Raw genomic sequence first — 13,349 nt, 5'->3', positions numbered from 1 at the left:
CCCGTGTAGCTATGAATCAAGCCTTAGGAGTGGAAGACCCACAAGCCATAGCGGCCTCAGTCCTAACTTCCATTTTCATTAGGAAAAATATGAACCCTCTAGGGGTCCTTTGGGATTAAGGTTAATTAGAGGCCAGCCAATGAGAAGAGGGTTGTGGACACACTCTATGCCCTCAAAAATGTAGGGGGACAAAGTAGTCTTACACTTCTTAAATGGGCTCTTACCTAGTGCGAAGGTGGGGTGGGCGGGGTTGGGCCATATGGAACCTCCAACTTCCCTCCTTTTTTATCCGGTTATGAAAAAATCCCAAAAATTTGAAATTTTTCAAAATTTTCAAAACTCAAATTTCATCTTCTGAAAACCCTCCTAAAACTATTTTATCGTCAAAGAAGAATTTTTTGATCTCAAAAAGTCAAAACGTACATCCAAAAACCCTAAAATTCAAATTTTAAAAAAAACTTTTGAAAAATCTTTTTTTGCTATCCAGAGCTCCCCCAAAAGTTAGGCAAAAAATGATTTTCTCTCTTTAGAACCCCTTTTCCAACCCCTCCTTGGTTGCAACCATCACACTCATCCTCTACTCCAACACTCTCTCTCTCTACACCATCTCCATTGCTGCAGCAAGGAAGCTCCTCTCTCCTCCCCTACCACCTTCCATTGCCACACCAAGCAAGGGTTATCCACCTTCTCCTCCCATTGCCACAAGGGTTAACCACCTTCTCATATCACTTTATCCCACCTACATTGTAGCAACAAGCAAGGTCCTTCTCCTCCTCCTAGTTTTCTTTGCTCAACCATGGCCAACTCTACTTTGCAAAGGCGGCCAAAGGATGAGGTCACAGCAGTTGCATGCCACAACACTAGAGGTGTAGATGATGAGTGGGTGCCACAAGAGTTCACCAAAGGTGCTTGGGTATACATGCAACGATCTGCTATTGGCCCTCATCGTGTGCGGAATCGTGCAAACTTGGATCTTCATTGGAAAGGAAAGCTCATTGGCTTCAAGAACCACAAAGACAAGGGGACCGTAGCCATTGTGCAACATGTTTTCTCAATGTCAACCATGCACTTGCAACAACCACCTCGATTTCCAACACATTGTAAGTACATGTTTTGAGAATACAAAGCTAGGTGTGAAATCACAATGTAATGTTATTATGGATTCATACTTAACATTTGTCATGCATTTATAGTCACATTTCCATCCACGTTGGTGGAGGAGCAGCACTACATAGTCTCTCCAGCACATTCAATGCTATACATGCGGATATTGGAGCAATAATGTTCCCACATCTTTGCCCAACCAAACTGGTTCAAAGAAGGATTTTCTTCTATTCTCACTCCTATATTGTCCCTACTTCTACACAAGCGTTTGGAACGCTTGAACCCATCAAAGTAACTTCCTTATTAAGTATGGAGTGGCCGGTCCCAGATTTGTGGTCGGCAGCATCTTTCAAGCAAAAGATGATAATGGATGTCCAAAACTCTTTGAAATACTCTAAAGCTTCTAGGTCTGTGGGCTTGAGTTGGTGTTTGCCTATTCATTGTTTTGTGCACATTTTTAAAGAGTTTGGATTTGTGGAGACTACCACAATGCTTGTATGTAAAGATGCGCATTACGAGGAATTAGGAAGGCTTTTAGAAGAGGACTGGGGTTTTGTGGAGGGCATGCACAACGGGGACTGGTACCATTGTAAGGTTGGAGCTTCAGGTATTGGAATGCGCTATTTGAAATCCCGCGCCTCCTTGTACATACGATTTCACTATGATCGTTGGATGTGCAAGCTTGGAGTGTGGACTCCCTTACAGAGTGTAGACGGCGCTATTGCAAGCTTTGACATTGCAGTGAAGATCCCCAACGATGCTTTGGAGGCAGTCCAAGTGAACAAGCATTGGACTCTCAGTAATGTTCGAGAACATTTGGTTATTATGGGTTTTGAGGCCCTTCAACAAGCACAATTTCGTTTACAAGGTCACAAGGTGAGAATCCTTCCACCACATTTTCAATACATCATGGTTTGTCGATCATTGGATGCTTATTGTAATGAATGTCCGCAGATTGGGAAGAGAATGGAAGACAAATTGAAGGTTGAGGAGGACTGGGGGATAAATGGAACTATGCTATCGATCTTATAACTTTGTAACTCTTGCAATTTTCATATTGATCCCCGCTGTAATCAACATGATTTGCTTTGGCAAATCATGCGTTTGAATATAATTTTTTGCATTGGGATGAGAAATCATTTTTTGGTGACAGTGCCTTTTTTTTAAATGTCTTAAAAAAAGGGTCCATTATAAAAGGGGGGCCACCTAACTCATTCACTATTTTCACTTTTGCAACTCTTGAGCTCCTCCGCTCTCTATCTACACCCCAGGCTAGACATGGATGCTGCCATAGCCTCTGCATCTGCACCCACATCCACCCCTTTGTCACGCTTCATCCTCTTCCTCAAGGACACCAAATACAAAGGGAAGTTGGACCTCCACACCTTTTCTACTCGTCTCCCTGACCTTGACGCCACAATTTCCCTTCACATGGATGCATTTGAGGAGATTTTTGCGTTCATGGAGAAGCACATCATAAAATATTCTGTATCTATCCCCCCACATGCAGGGATCTGGGTGCCTTGCGATCTTTTGCGCTATATACACAAAGGTGATCGCCCATTCTCCAAGCGGTTGCAACGATTCCAAGAGATTGCAACCGATGCAGGCCATTACTTGGACGAGCAAGCCCCTGGGGTGTCAGCGCTCAAGAAGCGCAAGTTGGGGGTGGAGTACCTTTCTCATCTCGTAACATTTATCTTCTTGGTGAGCGAGGAACCTAATCTGGAGGAGCTCCGCTTACCACACCTGCAAGTTGGGTCCTTTATCAAGGACACCAAGGAGCAGCAGGTTATACCCATGAACCCTGCAGCGGAAGGAAAAGCACACCGGCTCGAGTACCCTAGGGGTCTTGAGGAAGTGGTTGAGAAATCCATAGTTGCGGCTGGCCCTAGTGACACTCCAGTGCCACTACCACTGACGAATGTGGTTATCCCAGAGGTAGAAATAAGCCGCTTCTCCTCAGTGTTAGTGGATGGGGAGGAGTATGTGTTCCTGCATGATTTGGAGAAAGCATTTGGCCTGCGCATGGATGAATGCTTGAGCGTGCCATGCAACAGCAGCAAATGTCCCTTAGACAATACGCCAGATGCCCTAGAAAGCAAGCTCTTGCCAGATGGGGACTCTGTTGCTGACACTATTGCAGTTGTATGTGCGGAGGTCCTGACAGCAGAGCATTTGCACGTGGCCGATGAAGATTTCCAAGCCACGCAAGCCAAGGTTGAGGCTGCTAGGATGCCTATGGCATTATGCAACCTCCCATCTGATGATCCAAAGCTCATATCTGTGGTGCATGGGAGCATTGAATTGGATGCAAAGGGCAACAGGGAGGAGGACGACAAGGAGCAGGAGGTAAATTGTATCCTAATTTTCATGTTACTATTTTATCCTTCATTGTCTTTTTTCTCAACCTTCATCGGTTTATGACAGGATGTTGTGGAGGTTGATGATTTTGCTGCAAGGACAGGTGGCAAGCGGACGGGCTTTGGACCTCAAGCTTCCCTTGCGCATTACCTAGGACAACTCCCCCCTGGCAATGTGGCAATTATCCATAATGAATTTACTCCCCAAGCCCATTTTATGACTTGGTCGTTAAAAGCTTTGAGTAAGTTTTTGTGCATTGCTCAAACTGCGCATCAAGTGTTCCTAGTGCGTAGATCCCTTGTATGCACAGCGTTTGGCACCGGCTTTCGTGGTAAAGTGCTTTCCCAGATAGGGATACATGCTTCCATTGGCTCAACTGACCCAAAGGCCATAGCGCAGTCCCTCTTGACTGGGGAGTTGCCTTACGCGCAAAATAGGCGCCAAGAAATGATCAAAAAAATTATGAACTCCTCAGATACATGATGTAAAATCACCGTTTTGGAAGGAATAAAAAATATTTGAAATTGTCTCTTTATATTGGAAATTCTTTTGAATGTGATTTGTCAATCTTCAAAATTGTTTCAATTGGTGATATGATTTTTTTTTTGATTCGTGACTTTGTAATTTCAAGTTCTGTATGTAATTGCAATCAATTTCAGTAAATTTGTGCTTTTTAAGTACCCTTGGGCGTAGATAAGCCTATAAGGGCCAAAAAAAAGCCTGGCCACAAGGGCGCGCAAATGGCCCATCCATCATTTTTGGATGGGCCATTTGCGCGCCCTTGTAGCCAGGCTTTTTTTTGCCCCTATTAGGCTAATCTACCCCCTAGGATACCTACAAAGCACAAATTGATTGCAATGGATTGGTTTTGCATCACTCATTTAGATGCACCCTATTTATGGAAATTCCAGCATATGTTCACACTCAAGGACACTAGAAAAGGTGAAATCAATTATGAGATGAAGTTTCCAGCACACTATCACCTGCTTGAGCTATACCTAGTACACCCCTGCACCAAAAAGTCCAATTACATTGGACATTTGAAAAATCCAAATTACTGTTGCATAGACACTTGGTTTCAAAATATGTTATTTATTTTTATATCCTATAGGGAATTCAAAGCTTGAAATGGCCAGAAAAGGGTGTCCACAAGGATCCATGTAAAATAATGATGCAAAACCAATAGGTTTTAGTAAATTTGTGCTTTGTAGGTATCCTAGGGGGTAGATAAGCCTACAAGGGGCAAAAAAAAGCCTGGCCACAAGGGCACGCAAATGGCCCATCCATCAGTTTTGGATGGGCCATTTGCGCGCCCTTGTGGCCAGGCTTTTTTTTGCCCCTAGTAGGCTAATCTACCCCCTAGGATACCTACAAAGCACAAATTTATTGCAATGGATTGGTTTTGTATCATTCATTTAGATGCACCTTATAGGTTTATCTACCCTCAAGCGTACTTAAAAAGCACAAATTTACTGAAATTGATTGCAATTACATACAAGACTTGAAATTACAAAGTCATTTCATTACAAAGATAATAGACACAGTAGACACAACTGTTGATCATATTGTCATTGGAAAGTCAAATCATTACAAAGATAAGGGTGTGCAATACAAAAAGAGGGGTAACTTCGGCTAATGCTCGAAGTCTCGTCACAATCGACGTGCAAGCTGCATATCTTTTGGCTGTATTGTCACTCGCTTTGCATGTATGGCGCATAGGTTGGTATCTTCCAACACCGAAATGATGTGGGCCTCTGCAGCTTCTTGAATAGCCTCTAGCGCTATTGCTTGCATTCTATACTGATTTCCATAGCTTTGAAGCACCTCCTTTACAGTGCGAGCAAAGGGGACGCGTCGAATCAAAAGCTCCGTCATCTTCTGGTAGTGGCGGATTTCTGCAAATGCCCTTGCTATTTTTCAGTGCCGCTGCGATTGTCTTGGGGACACTTGCACATTTGCTGGCGGGCGGCATTTAGGCTTCTTGAAAAACTTAGACTTGATCATGTTTACATGCTTAGGGGCTGGTACTGCAGCCTCTTCTAATTATTCCTCTTCCCTTGGCTGCCGATCTTGTCGTGTGGGGAGAGCTCCCTGGCCTCCAGGCAATGTCTCCCCCCTAACGGCCACCCGATGTGTGCGTGGTATTTTTTCTTGTAGCCATGGTGGCTCAATCTCTGATTCAGTGTCTGTATGGACCACCCGAGTCCTGGATGGTCCTGCTTGTGATTGGTGGCGCGACGGCTGCTCCCTATCGGACTCTGTTGTTTGCTGGCCCTCTTCTTCTCTCCAGCGTTGGGCACGTTGCTTCATTCTCCTTCTAGGTGTTATATCTTGAGGAGGTGGAGATTCAACAGTCCTCGATGACTCTCGTGCCCTACCACCATGCCCACTACCAGATGAGTTCCTGGAATGGCCAGGCATTCGTGGCCGTTTTCTTGTGCCTTTAAGCCATGACGGCTTCTCACATCCTTGGAGGGTGTTTTTGTTGGTAGGTGGATGCTCTTTCGCGGTTTGTTTGGTGCGTGCCATTTCGTTGGTAAGAGCTCACCTGTTCTTAAGAAATGAGTGGTTTATGAGAGCATGCAATATTTATAAGGGCCCATTTAAAAAGGGCCGTGTTCACACTATTTTTTTTTTTAAAAGTATTATTTTTTAAATAAACATGTCGCTAAGAGTTGGACCTTGCGTTCATGTTTATTGATCCTTGTCGCACTATGCATCGCCGCCATGCAGCATGCTTGGTGGGACCTTGCGACATTTGCCACTTGTTGCTATGCTCTTGACGACTCCATTTCCGCACTTCAATAGCAATCTTGGATTGTCGCGGACGCTCCATTGTGAGCTTACGAGCAAATGTTGTGCGAAAAAACCAATTGAACATCTCCTCCAAATAATTGGATTGCACCATTCCACCACCATGTCGAGTATTTTTGAAGTACACTCCCCTTGCTCGATAATGGGACTTCTCCATGCCTTGAGTGCTAAAAATTTCAAGCGATCCATACTTGTGCATAAAAAATGCACCATGCGCAAACAAGATATGTTGTTCACATGAGTAAACGATCCACATTATTAAATAAAAACAATCCCTTGTAATGAATACACCATGTAAAATGACTTACCATGTAATGTGTGATGTTATTTTCACCCCAAGAAAGGGTGAAGACCTTGGTAAAATCCACCTTCTTGAAATGATTGGCGTTGTTCTTCTGTTGTGCTATTAAGGCCCATAAGCTTGACCATTTTATCAAAATGTGCCCAAACTTGCTTGCGCTTGTTTGCAAGCTCACCATTTGAATCATTGTCGGTAGTAGCTTTGCATAACTCCTTCCAAAGCTCCCAAAGGTTACCTGCCTGCTGGTTGGAGTTGTTTTGAGCATCATATCGACTTGGCTTTCCTTGGGAAACTTTCTTCAAAAAGTGTCTAGCTTTTTGTCCACTCATTGACACTTGTTGAGAAATTTCATGGGCCTCCCTTGTTTTTTTTGCAACAACGATAGACACATTTGCACTGTGACAGCCAATGGAATTCCAGAGTATCTCCACTCTTTCGATCACTTCCTGAGACTTTTCCAACGGTTTCATTGTGACAGCATAGTCAATGTGGAGCTTCAATAGCCTATCAAAAATGCGCATGAATGCGTGTAATGTACAAAAATGTACATTCGATAGAGGAAATCAAAAGATTGGATTCCAAGCGTGGTCCTTTTGATCACGGTCTGGGACATTGATCATGGGACATCTCAGAATAGACGCTTCCGATTCTCTACCTTCATCTCTGACATCACGACAATCTAACCCTTGTTCTCCATGCCCTTGCTATGGAAGCATGGAACCGGCCTTTGCAGTGCTCTTATGTGATTTGTTTCCATTAGGTTTGTACCCTCGAGTGCAAAATGGACAAGGCATGAGAGAAGAAGCCCCTTGTTTGCAGCCAAGCAAACACTTTATGGTCTTCAAATCCCCACCTAAGTGCCACTCCACATCATAACTACCAAAACCCTCAATCTCCAGCTTCTGACCTGCAATTTGGGAGTGTATTACTTCTGTGATCCATGGAGTTCTCTCAAAAATCCATGAAAGTACTCCATTGGTCTCTTTGGGCACCTCAATAGCACCCAACCACCAAATGTATTTCTCCGATTGCACGCTAAAAGATGGGGTGGGAGATGGCTCGATTGAATCCCTTCGCTTGGTTTGCAGAAGGGCCTCGTTCATTAGAGTGATGCTTAGCCTCTCTAACCTTCGGCCTTTCACTATTTGACACTCATCGAGTTTCAGCACAAAAGCGACTTTTGTGCCAAGCACCACAAAATAAATAGTGCTAAGACCTTAAAATTCAGAGTTATAATAAGAATAATACCAAAGAAAAAAGTAAAGTGTGTCACCTTCTTCAGGTAACTCGTAAAATCTAAGCATGTCTTCTTGAAGCCTTCTAAGATCCACGAAAATATTGTTCCACATTGTGTAAGGAAAGCCCTTCTCCGAAGGTCTTATGGATTGTTTCTTACCTTTTCCCCTTATCTTTGTTGTGCACGAAGCAAAGAGGGAAGTTGGCATTGTGTCCTCAATGTGTAGGTATGTCCCAATGCGGGAGAACACATCTTCGTTTGTGGCCTTCTTTGCGAGCTTGACCTTGTGAGGAATGGGAAATAGGTTTTCCACAATGCCATGTTCTTTGAGGGCATCCTTTAGGAGTTGGAAAATAGACTGATAGGCTTTGGTGTTGATTCCAGCCTCATCACAAGCTTGTTGAACGTCATCATCACTAACCACATTTCTTAATTTACGCATAAGGTCCTTGGTGACTGCATCCTTAATGTGCTTACCTCCAGGTGATAGTAAGATAGAAATCACGTCCTGGGTATTGAGACAACTAGTGAGAAGGTTGACTCGATCATCTTGGCTTGTTCCACCGCATGCCTCCTGGATGAAGTTTCTAGCAACAAATAAACATAAATGTTAGAAAATAGTGTGAAGTAAGAATGCATCATGCAAGTAAAGACCAAATCACCTTGTGGCTGTAACTCGTCGTTTGTGTGCTCCTCCCGAATGTGCAAGAGTTTCAATGGATGAATACATGCGTTTGCGTTCCCTTGCACCAAGGGGTGTTTCTTTCAAGTATGTGATGGTGTTGGTAAGCTTCTGGATGTGGGACTCCTTTTCTTGCATTTGTTGTTCAAGAGTTTTAACTACCCTCTCCAAAGAGGCAACACTCTCTTGTAATGCCGTCGTCTTGAGGTGAAGAACTTGACATTCGTGCATCCATATATGCAAAGAAGCACCTGCACACATACACAACCGCTTGCAATAGCCTAACAAACCTGCTTCTCCCCTCCCAAGAAATTGAAGAAATGTGGAAAGGCTATTAAATGGTGGATGGAAGAGGCTTATAGGATCTTAAGGGTACAAATGGCCATCCACCCAAATGTCAACATTGGTCTCACCAGCAGTGCGACGTTCCCGTGATGACTTTTGATCACCTTCACTAGTGGTCTTCGGTGCAAATGTCGTGGGTAAGCGAATATGTATGCTTTTGGTGTGCGGAGTACATGGGGGTGGAAGCAAACCATTTGTGATGTCTGTGAGCACCATGGAAGCTGTTGAGTGAGGAAGAAAATGATGAAAAGATAGAGGGGGAAGGGTAGAGAGGTTGAGGAAGATGGGAGGAGAGAAGGAGGGAGGGGGGAGAGGGAGAGATTGGGGAGGAGGAGGAAGGTAGGGGCAGGGAGGGAGAGGAGAGGGAGAGAGAGAGAGAGAGAGAGGAGGGAGGAGGGAGGAGAGAGGAGGAGGAGAGAACAAAATGTTTATTACTTTTTGGGGGAAAAGAGTTTTGAAAAAATGGACTTTCTAAGCTTGTGGGTTAAACAATGGGTCAAAAATGATTTTTGGATATGTATATATGTTGGGAGGGAGGTTTAAGTTAGAAACAAGTAAAAATGAATTTTTTTAAAAAAGGTCAAATTTTGTCTCTTTGTGACCCACGTTTTTGTTGATGTGGACACACCCCTATGCTTCCTTCACTTTATAAAAAGCTAGAGAGAGAAAGTAACCCTTTAGGTCCACATCCTATATTTGTCTAAAAAAAAGGCTAGAAAAGCCTACTCAAAACAACCTTCTTCAATGCCCTTGCCCCCTAAACCCCACACAACATTAGCCTTAATCCCTAAAAATTAGGATTCCTTACAAGGCCCATGCAAGGTTCATATTTCTCCTAATGTACCTAATGCTGAAGCAAGATGCAAGGAAGTTGTAATGAGCCCCTTTTGTAATTTCATATATCAATATAATATCAGCTCCACATGTACTTTCCTATCTTGACTTACAATTTGGTGTAAATACATGGATTTCAGTGAAATTTAGTTTTCTAGTTCAGAACGGGCAAGTTTATTATGAGTTTTATTAGGTTCCTTGAATCTTTATTTGGTATAGAGACATGGTGTTCATTAGATCAATTTAAAAGCTATGATTGTGCAAGTGCTTTGTGGTGGTCAATATCTATCTAATGTGACAATGTCGAGGGCCCCAAATTGCCAAACGGAGAGGTCAGTGTAAAGGCAAGTAATTGTCACAAGATGTGTCATTAGCTTTCAAATGGTATTCTTAATGCTAATGTTGTTCTGGATGTGTCCCAGAAATTGTAAAAAACCCCTATCCACAAGGCACCAACTTTGGGGAAAACAAGTGCACTTGTTTTGTCCAAAATTGATGTCTTGTGATAAGGGTTTTTAAGGGGTTGCATCCTCTAGGAAAACAAAATTGCTGCTAGACTTGTTTTTTTGAGGTCTTAACAATAAAAATATGACACTCATCCTCTCTAGCCTTCATTGCTTCACAATTTGGCATGCATCAAGCTTGAAAACAAACACCAACTTAGTTCCAAATGCTGCAAGAGAAGAAAGGAAAAAAGTGAAGGTCATACAAGACATTGAACGAAAAACGTCACATGATTCTTTCCTCACCATTAGAAGGTAGTGCATAAAAGACAACCATTGCTTGTTGAAGCCTCTTCAAATGGACAAAATGTTATATGACATAGAGTAAGGAAACCCCTTGTCAATATTATCAGCACGAATCCTTGCATTGATAGCTTTCTTAGAACTTTGTGGGAGATTGTACAAAGATAGATGAGGGAATTATCTCCTTGATGTACAAATAGTGACCTAGATGTGAGAAAACATCTTCATTGGAGGCCCCTCTAGCAAGTTTCACCTTGCATAGCACTGGGAATACATTCTTAGTAACTCTTGGCTAAATCAAAACGCTCTTGAAGAGGCCATGTAGTGCAGTGTAACCCTTTGTACTAATTCCAACTTCATCACATTCCTTCTGAAAATCAACATCATTTACAATATTAGAAAATTCATGCATCACCTCCTTGGTTATAGAAAGATAGTTATGTTTTCCTTTTGGTGTGTGCAGGAGTGCTATGACATTTGAAATCTTAAGGAAACTAGTAAGCAAATGAATGGGATCCTCTTGGATTTGGATACCACATGTCTCTTGGATGAAATTCCTACAATAAGAATAAAAAACAAAACAATCACCATAGACGCGACTTCATACATGTAGGAAATGTGATAGGGTATTAAAAAATGCACCTTGTAGCTATAACGCTTCTCATCCAAGCACCACCTTTGGGACCAAGGGTCTCTATGGATGCTAAGATCCTCTTATGCTCCCTTGCACCTAAAGGTGTCTCTTTCAAACTCAATATGGTACCCTCAGGCTTTGCAATCTTACCATCCTTCTCTTCCGTATGTTGCTAAAGAGTTTGTGCTTCTTTCTCCACATGAATGATCCTCTGTTGCGTTCTAGAATTGTTATGAAGGATAACTTGGTGTTGATTCATCCACCATTGCACACTATGAGCTCTAATAGTGGACAATTGCTTGCAGTAGCCAAGCAGACCTAGCTTCCCTCTACCTACATATTGCAAGAAGGTAGGGAGACTATTGAATGTTGGATACACACTAAGCAAAGGGTCATTAGGGTAGAGGAAACCATCCATCCAAAGGTCCTCATTTGTGTGGCCTTCAATGTGGCCTTATTGTGTTGTATGTAAGTCATAATGCTTGGAGGGTGCAAGCTCTTTTGACAACCAGATATGTACATGTTTTGTTTTTTACCGTTATGATCGTGCTCTAGATGGGAGATTTGTATTGTCATTTGTATCCATATCATGGAGAGATGAGGTTCTATATAATAGAATGATGGAGGTAGAGAGGGCCAAGGTAGAGATTATGGGTTGTATATTATGGCCTGTAAAGACCATTGTGTGCTATCAACTCCAATAGACGACAATCTCTTGCAGTATCCAAGAAGACTATGCTCCCATCTATCTACATATTGTAAGAATGAAACAAGACCATTGAATGTTGGATACACACTAATGGATGAATCATTAGGGTAGAGGCAACCATGCACCCAAAGGTCCACATTGGTGTGACTTGCACCACGGCGTTGTTGTGCAGTTTGCAAGTAATGACACTTTGAGGGTGCAAAGTCCTTTGGCAGCCAAACATGTAGAGAAACCGTTCTTGCTCTGGATGGGAGGATTGTAATTTCACCTAGCTCCATGGAAAGGGGAATAACATTGGCCTCAAGCAAGAGTGGAGAGTTGCAGCAGAGCCACAGAGCGGAGAGGTGAGCTATGGAGTGGAGAGCTATGGGATGGAGAGCTGCAAGAGAGCTACGGAGTGAAGAGGAGAGCTATGGAGTGGAGAGATTTGGGATGGAGAGCTACAGGAGAGATATGGAATAGAGATCTATGGGATGGAGAGCTGCAAGAGAGATACGGAGTGGTGTTAGTAGCAGCTAACACAGGCTACACCGATTATGCATCAAGAAAGAGATATTCTATGGTTGTGCATAGTATTTCCAACTCACATTGTATAAGGTCTTGGGCTCATTGGGTGCTCCAAAGTTGTATATGCTAGCTAGAGGGCTCAAACTTAAACCCATAGTAGAAGGGATTGTGGTGCAAGCTTTTATAAGGAAGCCTTTATTCAAGAAGGCTTCATTCTTGAGTATCCACTCTTGAGGATCCACTTTTGAGAGCTCTCTCTCTCTCTTGGGTGTTCACTCTATGGATGGCCTAGCCTTGAGCTTAATGCCCATGCTTAAGAGGCTACTGCTAGCTCATTGTAATTAGAGAATCATTCTTAATCTAATCTCTATTTTTTCACTAGTCTACTTCTTCTATATTCCATCATGTCATGACGTAGTTTCACCGTTCTCATTATTCTAGATTTGAGTGTGTGATGACTTCTTGCTTATTAACCACTCGTATCCTTCTATGAGCACTCAATTTGAGATATTTAACATCTCTAATTAGGTTGATTAAGTTGGTTCTTAATCTTATAATTAGTGTATGTGCCCTGTTGTTTGCTTGTGTGTGGATGGGTTTTACATTCACCTTGTGTGTGTAGCTTTTGATGAAGTACCTTGATTGGCATGTGGTGAATGGAGAGGCCAACACCAATGCAATTAGTGTGTGCTTTGAGGTTCTAATCTATGGCAATTTGGACTTTGGTGGATTTAATGTGTGTAGGTGATGCTTGATTGATGATGTGATTAGAGTTAGTGATTCATGGCTAATCTCTATTGCATTGGATGAGCATTCTCTTGAATCCTCTCATTCGATACATCCGATGATTGTGCTCCCATGCCCTAGCCGGGTTGCCAATCCTAGGATTGATAATTTTGTTGGTCATGGGTTGATTAGGCTATGCTGTGATTGCCCCCAATATTTAGTGCCACTTTCGGGGATCGATAACCTCAGCTAGTGAGTATAGGATGCCCCAATTCCACCCCCATTTTCACTAATTTCATACTAACCCTTATTAATTTTGCTTCATTTCCATGCTAATTGTACTAAT

The 13,349-nt window shown here is 42.7% G+C and overlaps 1 pseudogene; it reads right to left on the bottom strand.

The window, feature by feature from the left end:
• Window positions 1–5,118: 5,118 nt before the first annotated feature.
• Window positions 5,119–5,889, bottom strand: LOC147440210 (uncharacterized; annotated as a pseudogene).
• Window positions 5,890–13,349: the final 7,460 nt, after the last annotated feature.

This window comes from Adiantum capillus-veneris, chromosome 15 (genome assembly GCF_014529385.1).
Source record: "Adiantum capillus-veneris isolate H3 chromosome 15, ASM1452938v2, whole genome shotgun sequence".
NCBI classification, from domain to species: Eukaryota; Viridiplantae; Streptophyta; class Polypodiopsida; order Polypodiales; family Pteridaceae; genus Adiantum; species Adiantum capillus-veneris.
Note: the sequence above shows the minus strand (reverse complement) of the source record. Positions and strands in the feature narration are given on the sequence as shown.